The sequence below is a fragment of the Papio anubis genome, chromosome 9 (assembly GCF_008728515.1).
Source record: "Papio anubis isolate 15944 chromosome 9, Panubis1.0, whole genome shotgun sequence".
NCBI classification, from domain to species: domain Eukaryota; kingdom Metazoa; phylum Chordata; class Mammalia; order Primates; family Cercopithecidae; genus Papio; species Papio anubis.
The window spans coordinates 6967877-6981910 of NC_044984.1; the positions used below are offsets into that span (position 1 = coordinate 6967877).

The following is a 14034-nucleotide window of genomic DNA, read 5'->3' on the forward strand; positions in this document are numbered from 1 at the left end:
TAGTATGCTTCACGATTTCGGTTTACGTATTGCTGGCGTCTGGCTTATCAGCTGTCCAGAGTTCCAAGTCCAGAGAGGTTCCTAAAAACAGCCAGGCTTTGGTGGCTGGCGCCTGCCATCTCAGCTAGTCAAGAGGCTGAGGCACGAGAATCCCTTGAGTCCAGGAAGTGGAGGTTACGGTGAGCCAAGATCATGCCACTGCACTCCAGCCTGGGTGACAGAGCGAGACCCTGTCTCAAAAAATAAATGACTTCATGACTGTGGATGGCAGCCTATGATGAATATTACTGAAGTACCTGTGTGATAACCAAGGCCTGGGGACAGAGAGCTGTGCCTGCTCCATGACTAGCTCTAGCTCAGCTTGAGAATTTAATCACTCCTGTGCTGCTGCTGCCGCTGGTTGTTTAAAACATAATTGTTGGCCGGGCACAGTGGCTCACGCCTGGAATACCAGCAGTTTGGGAGGCTGAGGCAGGCAGATCATCTGAGATAAGGAGTTCGAGGCCAGCCTGGCCAACATGGTGAAACCCCATCTCTACTAAAAAAAACCAAATAAATTAGCCAGGCCTAGTGGCGCGTGCCTGTAGTCCCAGCTTCTCAGGAAGCTGAGGCAGGAGAACCGCTAGAATCCAGGAAGCGGAGGTTGCAGTGAGCCGAGATTGCGCCACTGCACTCCAGCCTGGGCGACAGAGCAAGACTTTGTCTCAAAAAAAAAAAAAGATTGTTTAAAACAATTCATCAGTTGATGCCACTGAATCTTGAGCTAGTCAAACATTTGTTGCTAAAAGGTAAAAACTTTCATATTGCTACCTTAAAAATTAAAAAATAAAAATTGGCCGGGCATGGTGGCTCACGCCTGTAATCCCAGCACTTTGGGAGGCCCAGGTGGGCAGATCATGAGGTCAGGCGATCGAGACAATCCTGGCTAACATGGTGAAACCCCGTCTCTACTAAAAATACAAAAAATCAGCCAGGTCTGGTGACGGGCGCCTGTAGTCCCAGCTATTCGGGAGGCTGAGGCAGGAGAATGGTGGGAGCCCGGGAGGCGGAGCTTGCAGTGAGTCAAGATTGTGCCACTGCACTCCAGCCTGGGTGACAGAGCGAGACTCCCTCTCAAAAAAAAAAAAAAAATTATAGATGAGGTCTTGCTATTTTGCCCAGGCTAAACTCAAATTCCTGGGTTCAAGTAATCACTCCACCTCAGCCTCCCAAGTAGCTAAGACTACAGGCATGTGCCACAATGTCTTTTTACTTATTTTATTCTTCTGTCGAGACAGGGTCTCACTGTACTCCAGGCTGGAGTGCAGTGGCACGATCATGACTTACTGCAACCTCACCCCAGGCTCAGATGATCCTCCCACCCTAGCCTCTCAAGTAGCTAGGACTACCGGCACGTGCCACCAGGCTTGGCTAATATTTAATTTTTTGTAGAGACGGGGGGTGGGAGGGGAGTCTCTCTATGTTGCCCAGGTACTCCTGTACTCAAGCAATTCTCCTGCCTCGTCCTCCCAAAGGGCTGGGATTACAGGCATGAGCCACTATGCCTGGCTGTTTTTACTTTTTAAAATTTTACATATATTTTTGAGACAAGGTCTGGCTCTGTTGCTCAGGGTTGGAGGCAAGTAGTGAGATTTCACTGCACCCTTCTGCCTTCGGTCACAATTTTCCTGCCTCATTTGGAGGCTGTAACAACAGGCCCCACCATGCCTGGAACAATTTTTTTGAGATGTCTGGCTCTGTCGCCCAGGCTGGAGTGCAAGTGGCACGGTGAAACCCTCGCCTCTCTACTAAAAATACAAAAAAAAAAACCAGCCAGGCGCAAGGTGGCAGGCGCCTGTAGTCCCAGCTACCGTGGCTGAGGTGGCAGGAGAATGGCGCAGAAACCCGAGGCGGAGCTTGCAGTGAGCTGGATAATTTTTGAATGTTTTAAAGACAGGGTTACCCAGGTTGGTCTCAACCCTGGGCTCAAGAATCCACTCCACCTTGGCCTCAAGAAAGTATCGGGATTACATGGAGCCACCGCATCAGTCCTTTAAAAATAATGTGGCCGGGCGCCGGTGGCCTGCCTGTAATCCCAGCACTTTGGGAGGCCGAGACGCTGATCACGAGGTCAGGAAATCGAGACCATCCTGGCTAACACGGTGAACCTGCCCTACTTAAAAATACAAAAACTAGCCGGGCGAGGTGGGCGGACGCTTCGTAGTCCCAGCTACCGGAGGCTGAGCAGGAGGACTGGCGGAAGGAGCTTGCAGCACGACCAGGCCACCGCACCAGCCTGGGCATGAGCGAGACTCCATCTCAAAAAGCGACCCCCAACGCCGTTTTCACTTTTTTATTGAGATACCATATAAAGCACAATAATCTTAATTGCCCAGAAGTGAACTTTTTCCATATTATATGCCACCTTTGGGTGACAACCAACCAAAGAGATCAAGAGGATGAAGAACGTTTGCTGGGAGCCGCGTCACACCGCACCAGCCTTGAGGCTAAGGCAGAGGATCACTTGATTTTGTGAGTCTGGCAGAGATGAGCCTAGGCAACATAGGGAGACCTCGTCTCTACTAAAAATTCAAAAAAGTTAGCTGGGTGTGGTGGTGCACGCCTCTAGTCCCAGTTACTTTGCGGGGCTGAGGTCGGAGAACTGCTTGAGGCTGCAGTGAGTCCTGACCATGTCACTGCACTCCAGGCTGAGTGACAGAGCCGGATGCTGTCTTAAAAAAACAAAAACAAAAACACGAAAAAAGAATTCAGCATCTGTCTTGCTCTTTCCCTGATGATACATCCCCAAGGGTAGCTCCTATTAGACCCCCATCAGTATAGATTAGCGTTGTCTGTTCTTCAATTTCATATAAATGAAATCATAATGTCAAATGCAGTGGCACTTGCCTCTAGGCACAGCTATTTGGAAGGCTGAGATGTGAAGACTGCTTGAGCTCAGGAGTTCCACTGCACTCCAGCCTGGGTTACAGAGAGAGACCTTGTCTCTAAAAGAAAGGAAAAAAGAAAGAAAAAGAAAACATATAGTATGTACTCTTTTGTGTCTTTCCAACATTGTATCTGTAAGTCATCCATGGTCTTGCATGAAATAGCTCATAATTTTCATTGTCATATAGTATTCTGTCATCTAAATATACCACAATTTATCTATTCTACTGTTGATGGATTTTTTTTTTTTTTTTTTTTTGACAGTCTTGCTCTGCCGCCCAGACTGGAATGCAGTAGGGCGATCTTGGCTCACTGTAACCTCCACCTCCCAGGTTCAAGCGATTCTTGTGCTTCAACCTCCTAAGTAGCTGGGACTTCAGGCGTGTACTACCACGCCTGGATTTTTGTATTTTTATTAGAGATGGCGTTTTCACCATGTTGGCCAGGCTGGTCTCGAACTCCTGACCTCAAGTGATCCGCCCACTTCAGCCTCCCAAAGTCCTGGGATTACAGGTGTGAGCCACTACACTTGGCCTGTTAATGGATATTTAAATTGTTTCCAGTTTTCCACTATTATAAAGTTGCCATGTGCATTACTGTACAAGTCTGTTAACAAAAGACCCTGAGGCCTGCAGAAGAAAAACAAAGAAGAGCTGTATTTTTTGGAAAAAAAAAAAAATGCAAATTGGGGAACGCTGCTGGTTTGCACACTGTTCACTGGAATAAAATCTCTTTCCTCCGAATTCCTTTACAGCCTGTGATCCCAGTACTTTGGGAGGCTGAGATGGGAGGATCACTTGAGGCCAGGAGTTGGAGACTAGCCTAGGTAGTATATTGAGACCTCCTTAGCAAATAATGTTTTTTTTTTCTGTTGCCTAGGCTGGAGTGCAATGGCGCGATCTCGGCTTGCTGCAACCTCTGCCTCCCTGGTTCAAGCGATTCTCCTGCCTCAGCCTCCCGAGTAGCTGGGATTACAGGCATATACCACCATGCCCAGCTAATTTTGTATTTTTAGTACAGACAGGGTTTCTCCATGTTGGTCAGACTGGTCTCGAACTCCTGACCTCAGGTGATTTGCCTGTCTTGGCCTCCCAAAGTACTGGGATTACAGGAGTGAGCCACCTGGCCCGGCCAATAAAAAAAAATTTAATTAGTTGGGTGTGATGGTGCACACCTGTAGTCCTAGCTACTCAGAATGCCGAGGTGGGAGGATTGCTTGAGCCCAGAAGTTCAAGGCTGCAGAGGCTGCAAATGTGCCACTGTACTCCAGACTGGGTAACAGAGTAAGACCCTGTCTTTTAAAACAAATAAACTAATATAACAAAATTCCTTTTCAGAGAACTTTTTTCACAGTTCTTTGGTGGACCTAGGCATGCATTTTTCTTGGGTGCAAACATATGTGCAGAATTGCTGGGTAATAAGGGATTACAACATATAGATTTAATCACATGCAATTTTCTGATTTCTTTCCATAGGAACATTTTATTCAGAAATTAAATCATTCAGAGTTCCAGCACTGTCTGGGGCTATCAGGCTCTGTCCACCTCCATAGGCCTAGCATTGTCACCAACGGAGCCATGGAGGGACATCGGCCCAAGCTGGGGCGTCCTCATCATCAAAGAAGGCTTCTGGCCAGACCAGGCTCTGTGGGTGCGACCAGGCTGGAGGACTAGGGCGGTGGCAGTGGCCATGTGAGTGCACATGGCTGTGGGTGGTCCCTCACTTGCTCCCCTCCTCTCTTTTGCTACCCGTGGGCAATAGGCAAGCAGGGCTCCCAGCCAGAATGGCATGATCCTGAAGCCCAACTTTCACAAGGACTGGCAGTGGCGCAGCTAACCTACAGGGCAAATCTGCAGAAGCAAGGCGGCCAGCAAAAGCAGGCTGCATGGCCCACTCATATGGGCCCATTCACCCATGGTAAGGTGCCCCTCGCTGAGGCATCACTACAAAGCACGAGCTGGCAGGGGCCTCAGCTTGGAGGAATAAAGGGTGGCTGGCATTCACAAGAAGGTGGCCCAGACCATTGGCATCTCTGAGACACAAGAAGGAGGAACAAGTCCACCGAGGCCCTGCAGGCCAATGTGCAGAAGCTGAAGGAGTACTGCTCCTCGATCGTCATCTTCCCCAGGAAGCCCTTGGCCCCCAAGAAGGGAGACAATTCTGCTGCAGAACTCAAACTGGATACTCAGCTGACAGGACCAGAAATGCCCATCGGCAATGTCTACAAGAAGGAGAAAGCCAGAGTCATCACTGACTAGGGGGAAAACTTCAAGGCCTTGTTAGTCTCTGTATGGCCCATGCAAATGCCCAGCTCTTTGGCATGCAAGCACAAAGAGCCATGCGAAGCCTGCAGAACGTGGATGTTAAAGTCAGCGTCGCCTGTAATCCCAGCACTTGGGGAGCCAAGACGGTGTGGATCACGAGGTCAGGACAGACCATCCTGGCTAACACGGTGAACCCTGCCTCTACTAAAAAAAATACAAAAAAAAAAAATAGCCGGGCGAGGCGGCGGGCTTCAGAATCTCTGTTACCTGGGAGGTTGAGCAGGAGAATTTCATGGAACCCGGAGGCGGAGCTGCAGGAGCCGATCCGCCACCACAGCCCGCGCCCAGATAGATGGAGGACTGCCTCAAAAAAAAAAAGAAAAAAAAAAATAGGAGGTCGGGTGGTGGCTCACGCCTGTAATCCCCAGCAGTTTGTGAGGCCGAGGGCGTGGATCACAAGGTCAGGAGACTGAGACCATCCTGGCTAACACACGGTGAAACCCCATCTCTACTAAAACCACAAAAAAAAAAAAAATACAAAAAAAAAAAAAAAATTAGTCAGGCAGGTGGCACACCCTGTAAACTTGTAGCTGCTCGGGAGGCTGAGGTATATAAGGCACAAACCCCGGAGGCAGCGCTTGCAATGAGCTGAGATTATGCTTATCGCACTCCAGCCTGAGCAACAGCACTCACCCCAACAAATAAATAAAAAATAGGAGGAGGCCTGCCGCTGTGTCAGCTCCACGCTTGGGTCTCTCTATCCCCAGCCAGAAGGACACTCCCCCAGACTTGCTCCCTCCCCTGTGTCCCTGCGACCATGACCTGTGGTCGGAAGATGAACTGTTGTGCATCAGATGCCTCTGAGACATACAACTGGAGATGTGAGGTAAGAAATTGAATGTAAAGACTGGAAGCTCGGAAGAGCAGAACTCTGAACAACATGCCTCAGGAGTGCAAGTTGCTGATGAAGTATGTCGCATTTTTTATGACATGAGACTTTGTAAATGCTCAACACCAGAAGAAATCAAGAAAAAAAAGAAGACTGTCATTTTTTTGTCTCAGTGCAGACAAAAAATGCATCATTGTAGAAGGCAAAGAGATCTTGGTTGGAGATGTTGGTGTAACCATAACTGAGCCTTTCAAGCATTTTGTTGGAATGCTTCCTGAAAAAGACTGTCCCTATGCTTTGTACGATGCAAGCTTTGAAACAAAATAATCCAGAAGAATTGATGTTTTTTTGTGGGCACCAGAACTAGCACCTCTGAAAAGTAAAATGATCTATGCAAGCTCCAAGGATGCAATTAAAAAGAAATTTCAAGGCATAAAACATGAATGTCAAGCAAATGGACCAGAAGATCTCAGTCGGGCTTGTATTGCTGAAAAGTTGGGTGGATCCTTTTTTTTTTTGACGGAGCCTTGATCTGTTGCCCAGGCTGGAGTGCAATGACAGGATCTCGGCTCATGGCAACCTCTGCCTCCTGGGTTCAAGCGATTCTCCTGCCTCAGCCTCCCGAGTAGCTGGGATTATAGGTGTGTGCCACCATGCCCGGCTAATTTTTGTATTCTTAGTAGAGACAGGGTTTCATCTTGTTTATCAGGCTGGTCTCGAACTCCTGACCTTGTGATTTGCCCTCCTTGGCCTCCCAAAGTGCTGAGATTACAAGCGTGAACCACCATATCTGGCCGGTGGATCCTTAATGGTAGCCTTTGAAGGATGCCCTGTGTAGATCATCATTCAGTGCCACAAATTGAAAGCTTCCATGTTTAATGTTATCCTCTTGCTATATAAATAAAGCAAATACATTTAGGCTGGGGTCTCACTGAGGGGGAGCTGCCTTGTCATCTTTTAGAGTAAATTAAATATTCTATAAACATATGCAAACAGCCCTAAATAAATCTAAAGCCTAAAGTTTAAAAAAAAAGAAAAGAAAAGAAAAGAAAAAAAATAGCCGGGTGCGGTGGCTCACGCCTATAATTCTAGCACTTTGGGAGGTGGAGGTGGGTGGATTGCCTGAGCTCAGGAGTTCCAAACCAGCCTGGGCATCACGGTGAAACCCTATCTCTATTTTAAAGGTACAAAAAATTAGCCAGGCATGGCAGCATGTGCCTGTAGTCCTGGTTACAAGGGAGGCTGAGGCAGGAGAATTGCTTGACCCTGGGAGGCAGAGGTTGCAGTGAGCCAAGATTGTGCCACTGCACTCCAGCCTGGGCAACAGAGCACGACTCCGTCTCCAAAATAAATGCATAAATAAATAAAGTCCTGTTGAGGACTTGTAATGTATCAGCAGTAATGCAAACAAAAACAAAAACAAAAACAACCCCCCCCCCCAAAAAAAAACCATTCAGATTTTGCAGCATGAAAAACTTCAGTAAATTTATGAAGCTTTAGATTGGTCTTTTCCTTTTTTTCTTAGGGTGATTTTATCAGTGCCTTAAGATTTTTTATTAGTGTTTCTCCGTGGCTCTCAAAAACTTCTTTATTTTTATGATTATTTCCTTATTTTTTAGATACTGGGTCTTACTCTGTCAGACAGGCTGGAGTGCAGTGGCGAAATAGCTCACTGTCACCTTGAGCTATGATCAAGGGATCCTTGGTTTCAGCCCCTCAGAGTGCTGGGATTACTGGCATGAGCCACCATACCTGGCCAGGCCAAGAAGTTATTTACTTTCTTCCTCAATGATGTGTAAACAAAGCCATCATGATCCACTTGCTAGGCAACTTGCACAATGAGTTTCACTTATTTGTCAATAGAAACCCTTGGCTGGGCGTGGTGGTTCACGCCTGTAATCCCAGCACTTTGGGAGGCCGAGAGATGGGTGGATCAGTTGAGGTCAGGAGTTCAAGACCAGCCTGGCAGACATGGTGAAACCCTGTCTCTACTAATAATACAAAAATTAGCCAGGCAAGGTGGCACACACCTGTAATCCCAGCTACTTGGGAAGCTGAGGCAGAATTGCTTGAACCTGGGAGGCGGAGGTTGCAGTGAGCTGAGATCATACCACTGCACTCCAGTCTGGGTGACAGAGCAAGACTCCGTCTCAAAAAACAAAACAAAAAAAAGAAAGAAAGAAACCCTTAAAATCCTGAACACGTTCTTTCCACATGCATTGACTGTCAGGCTTCATTACTTCCATTACCTGTTTGTTTGTTTATTTATTTATTTATTTATTGAGACAGGGTCTTGCTGTATCACCTAGGCTGGAGTGTAATGGCGTGATCTTGGCTCACTGCAGCCTCAGCTTCCCCAGGCACAGGTGATCTTTTTGCTTCCACCTCCTGAGTAGCTGGGACTACAGGTGCGCACCACCACGTTCAGCTAACGTTTTATAGAGATGAAGTTTTGCCATGTTCCCCAGGCTGGCCTTGAACTCTTGGACTCAAGGGATCTGCAGCCTCCCAAAATGCTGGGATTACAAGCACGAGCCACCACGCCTCGCCTCCCATTGCCTGTTTAAATAGAAATGATGCAACTAGCAATATTGAAGGACTTCCAGATCTTTACTACATTAAGATTAGGGTCAGCATCCATGACTCTGGGAGTCAAGGGAGAATCTCAGTCTAATGTATGTGGTTTTGAAACAGCAAATCATGCTTAGATCAGCAGAGTGAAGGATGGAGTAATGTTGGGACAGGAAAACTTTATTCAATGCCTTTATGAGCACATTCATAAAGTGTGTGGTACATCAGGGTGGTATTGTTGTGTCCTATAGCACAAAGCCAAATTTTTTCTCTTTGAGGTCCTGCTTGACTTCTAGAATGAAGATATTTGAAACTGAATCAGGGAAAGTACTACAGTCACCCAGGACTTTGCATTTGGTTGCTAGAGCACAGGCAGGTTTTTTTTGTTTGTTTGTTTGTTTGTTGTTTTTGAGAGAGTCTCGCTCAGGCTGGAGTAACGTGGCCCGATCTCTCTTCACTGAAAACTCTCCCTCCCAGGTTCAAGCAATTCTGTCTCAGCCTCCCAAGTAGCTGGGATTACAGGGATGTGCCACTATGCCTGGCTAATTTTTGTATTTTTAATAGAGATGGGGTTTCACTGTGTTGGCCAGGCTGGTCTTGAACTCCTGACCTCAAGTGGTCTGCCCACCTCAGTCTCAAAGGCTGGGTTACAGGTGTAAGCCACCGTACCACCTTTTTTCTTTCTTTTTTTTTTTTTTTAAAGGGCACCAGGATTTGTAGAATGACAACCCTGTAGAACTACACTGTCACTGCACTTGGGGGCAAGGGCAAAGGGTTGAGGGAAATGGCATTCAGAAGATCATTAGTTGCTTTCAAACCAGGGCCTTGTGTTTCTAGTTTGGAAATATTAAATGCAGTTGGGCATCTTTCCCCAGAAGATACCAACTACCAACCTCATGATATTCTGGAATAATAAGGCTCCTCTAATCCCAGCTACTCGGGGGACGTAGTCTTGCTCTGTTGCCCAGGCTGGAGTGCAGTAGTGCAATCTTGACTCACTGCAACCTCTGCCTCCTGGGTTCAAGCAATTCTCCTGTCTCAGCCTCCGAGTAGCTGGGATTAGAGGTGCCCGCCACCATGCAGGGCTAATTTTTGTACTATTACTAGAGATGGGGTTTCACCATGTTGGCCAGGCTGGTCTCGAACTCCTGACCTCATGATCCGCCCACCTTGGTCTCCCAAAGTGCTGGGATTACAGGCATGAGCCACCATCCCCAGCCTATGCCAATAAACCTTTCTAATAGTTCTGAGTGGGTTGTGCTGTCTGTTCCTCTATAGTTTCACCATAATGGTTTATAGTTTGTGGTTTCTAAAAATCATTATGCTATCCTTGACTGGTTTTGAAATATTTCCATCCAAAGGCTGACTTCTCTAGTAGGAGGCTTGAACTATGACTTGATATGAAATATTTCTTTTCTTCCCTTTTTGCCAGCCATCTACTGTGGGCGTACCATTTTGTTTTCTTTTCTTTTTTTTCTTTTTTCTTTTTCTTTTTTTTGAGATCGAGTCTTGTGTCACCTATTGGAGTGTAGTATACCGCCACCACTCCTCCTGCAAGCCCGGGCCTCTCCCAGGCCAGGCCATTCTCCTGCTCTCATAGCCTCCGAGTAGTTGACTCATGCCTGCCACCACGCCTCAAGGTTAGTTTTTTATTTTAGTAGGACGGGTTTCACCATGAAACAGGCATGGTTCGATCTCCTGACCGCAGGATTCTGGCCTGGCCAGCTTCCCAGTGCTGGGATTGCTTGAGCCACCATGCTGCCTGCCTGGTTTTTCTTTTATAGAGGTAGGGTCTCTGCCTATTGGAGTGCAGTGTTGCAATCATATCTCACTGCAGCCTACAAACCCCAGCCCTGAGACAGCCAATCGTGTCCTGGCTGGGATTATAGGCATTAGCCACCGCACCTGGCCTGCACCTGGCCCGGACACATATTTCTGGTAAGTAATAAGCTTAGTGACCTTTCCATTTTCTTTCTTTCTTTTTTTTTTTTTTGAGATGGAGTTTTGCTTTTGTTGCCCAAGCTGGAGTGCAATGGCACAATCTCGGCTCACTGCAACCTCCACCTCCTGGGTTCAAGTGATTCTCCTGCCTCAGCCTCCTGAGTAGCTGGGATTACAGGCGTGTGTCACCACGCCCGGCTAAGTTTTGCATTTTTAGTAGACGGGTTTTCACCCTGTTAGCCAGGATGGTCTCGAACTCCCGACCTCAGGTGATCCACGCACCTCGGCCTCCCGAAGTGCTGGGATTCCAGGCATGAGCCACCGCACCCGGCCTGCCATTTTCATTAATCACATATCTTCGTTGTCACTTTAGCAGTTGTAGGAGCATCTGTTGACCTCGCTTCACAAATTTTTTGAATCTTGAATGTATAGATTGAGGCCGTATTTTTTTTTTCCACTTTGGAGATAGAGTTGTATGCTACCACGGAAGGGAATTGTTTCTTCGGTTGAGTGCCTACCGAAGTGCTTGATGGCCTTTCAGATGGATCAAGTTATACAGAAAGGAAGTATCTTAAAACACTACAACCTAGTTTAAGACACAAAACAGTAGAATCGCTGTCAGTTTCACAAGATACACACTGAAGGGCCCAGAACTGGGACCAAGAGAACACAGTCTCCCATCTCACACTCGCACGGAGTGGGGCCTGGCCCCACTCTGCTCTATTTAATCTGAGCATTGTTAAATGAGTCTGCGATGAAACTCCACATTTCCTTTAATCCTCACAACAAAGATAACCCAATTTTTAGATTAGTAAACTGAGGCTTAGAGAAGTTAAACGCCTTGTCCGAGACTACAGAACTGGAAAATGGCAAAGTCAAGAGCCAACTGCGAAGAGCCTCCCCCGGCCCACTAGTGCAGAGAAAATGGCAAATGACACAGCAAAAAATTTTTAAAACCGGGATTCTCGGTCGCCGCCCCGCCCAGCGCCAAAGCTCCGTCCTGCCTCGCATCAACGCCCCGCCCCTCCCCGCCGAGCGCCATTGCCCCGCCGCGCGCAGCCGCCCAGGTGCTAGTTGTGTAACCACGGCAAAGCTCGCGGCAGGGGGCGGGACAGACCCTGACTCACCCCGGGCCGGCGGTCAAGTGAGCTGGCGCGAAGCAGGCGGGCGGTCTGACTGCCTCGCGCGCGCCCCACGGCGGCCGCACGCGTCGCGGGACCTCCTCCCAGTAGTTCACGCCTTAGTCACTACAGAAAGTGGAGCCTGCCATAGGGCTTTCTCCTGAACTGCAGCTCCCGTCCCCGCCAATCTCTTCCTCGGCCCCGGCGCTGACGTTCACGCGTGGAACATTCTGGCCAGGAACAAAGACCCCAGGGCGGAAACTAGGACCAGAGGCTGAAAGTCCGTGCTTGGCGGCGAGGGCCGCTAAACGGGCAGCTGAGGGCGACTCTAGCCCGGGTTCCAGAAGAGCGTGGAATGGACCGAGTGCTTGTGGGAAATTTCCTAATTGAGGCTTACTTACTAAAGTTCTTTACGTTTTAAACATTGCATCAGCCCTCAAAATGTTTCCTTCCCCATCCCTCTTTCTTCTATCTTGGTGGTATGTCTAGGGACTCTCCACTGGGAGAGAATCATTTTGTTCTCCCCGAGGAGGGAGGTCAGAAGTGGGAGACACCCAGGTTGTGTTAGAAACTGTATGGTAGCCGGCGCGATGGCTCATGCCTGTGGTCCCAGCTACTCAGGAGGCTAAGGCGGGAGGATTGCTTGAGCCCTGGAGGTCGAGGCTGCAGTGAGCCATGATCGCGCCTGTGAATACTCTAGGAGGATGGATGACATAGCAAGACAGTTTCAAAAAGATGAGAAAGAAACTGCAGCGTAAAGTAGCATACCTATTACAAAGGTAAATACTCTTTTGTCTATCCTTGCTATTTTTTTAAATATCCAAATTTTTCCTGGTTTTCCCTTTTTTTTTTTTTTTTTTTTTTTTGAGACAGTCTTATTCGGACGCCCAGGCTAGAGTGCAGTGGCGTGATCTTGGCTCACTGCAACTTCCACCTCCCTGGTTCAAGCGATTCTCTTGCCTCAGCCTCCCGAGTAGCTGGGATATTACAGACATACACCACCACGTCCAGCTCATTTTGTATTTTTAGTAGAGACGGTATTTCACCATGTTGGTCAGGTTGATCTTGAACTCCCGACGGGTGATCCGCCCGCCTCAGCTTCCCAAAGTGCTAGGATTACAGGCGTGAGCCACCGCTCCTGGCCCTAGTTTTCCTTTTGACATCCTTCCGAGCCTCTATTTCTTTCTAGTTAATCCTAACAGGGTATCTTCGAGGCTTGTCACTTGTTCACTACTTAGCAGTGATTCTCAAAGTGGAGGGAGGTAAGGGGATTTTATCTATAAGGCCAAATCCAAATTGAGGGAGGGTGTTCTTGATTACCTTTTTTTAAAAAGCACATTTAGGCCAGGCATAGTGGCTCACTCTTGTAATACCAGCTACCCTGGAGGTTGAGGTGGGAGGACTGCTTGAGCCTGAGAGGTCCAGGCTTCAGTGAACTGTGATCTTGCTGTTACAGTTGAGCCTGGGTGACAGAGTGAGACCCTATCTCAAAAAGAAAAAAAAGTATTTATAGACCATTTACTGTGTGCTAGACACTATGCCAGGCAGTAGGGTGCAGAGTGAAACTCAAGAACTCAAGATCTATTGGAGGCCAAGTGCGGGTTGCTCATGCCTGTAATCCTAGCACTTTGGGAGGCCAAGGTGGTCAGATCCCCTGAGGACAGGAGATTGAGACCAGTCTGGGTAACATAGGGAGACCTCACCTCTACAAAAAAACTAGCCAGGTGTGTTGGTGCACACCGGTAGTCCTGGCTACTTGGGAGGCTCAGGCAGGAGGATCACTTGAGCCCAGGAGGTCAAGGCTGCAGTGAGCCATGATTGTGCCTCTGCACTCCAGCCTGAGCAACAGAGTGAGACCCTGTTGCAAAAAAAAAAAAAAAAAAAAAAAAAGAAAGAAAAAAAGAAAAAGAAAAAGTTCTATTTGGCAGTTCTGCAAGGATGACCCAAGGATTTTGATTTGAGCATCTGAAAGTGATATAGGTAACACTAAAGAAAAGCAGGCTGGGTGCGGTGGCTCATGCCTGTAATCCCAGCACTTCGGGAGGCCGAGGTGGGCAGATCACCTGAGGTCAGGAGTTCAAGACCAGCCTGGCCAACATAGTGAAACCCCGTCTCTACTAAAAATATAAAAATTAGCCAGGTGTGGTGGCGGGCACCTGTAGTCCTAGCTACTCAGGAGGCTGAGGCAGGAGAATCACTTGAACCCGGGAGGTGGAGGTTGCAGTAAGCCGAGATCAGGCCACTGCACTCCAGCCTCAGTCACCAGAGCAAGACTCCATCTCAAAAACAAACAAATAAATAAATAAAATAAAAAATAAAGAAA

General features: G+C 47.9%; 1 pseudogene across 1 annotated transcript in view; it reads left to right on the plus strand.

Moving 5' to 3' along the window:
- LOC101005415 overlaps positions 1 to 7111 on the plus strand; it is a 13962-nt pseudogene extending 6851 nt beyond the window's left edge. Inside the window, exons 4-6 of the transcript XR_004176268.1 lie at positions 4478 to 4575; positions 4687 to 5293; positions 6096 to 7111. The product of XR_004176268.1 is annotated as an uncharacterized LOC101005415 (transcript). The remainder of the gene's footprint in view (positions 1 to 4477; positions 4576 to 4686; positions 5294 to 6095) is intronic.
- Positions 7112 to 14034: the final 6923 nt, after the last annotated feature.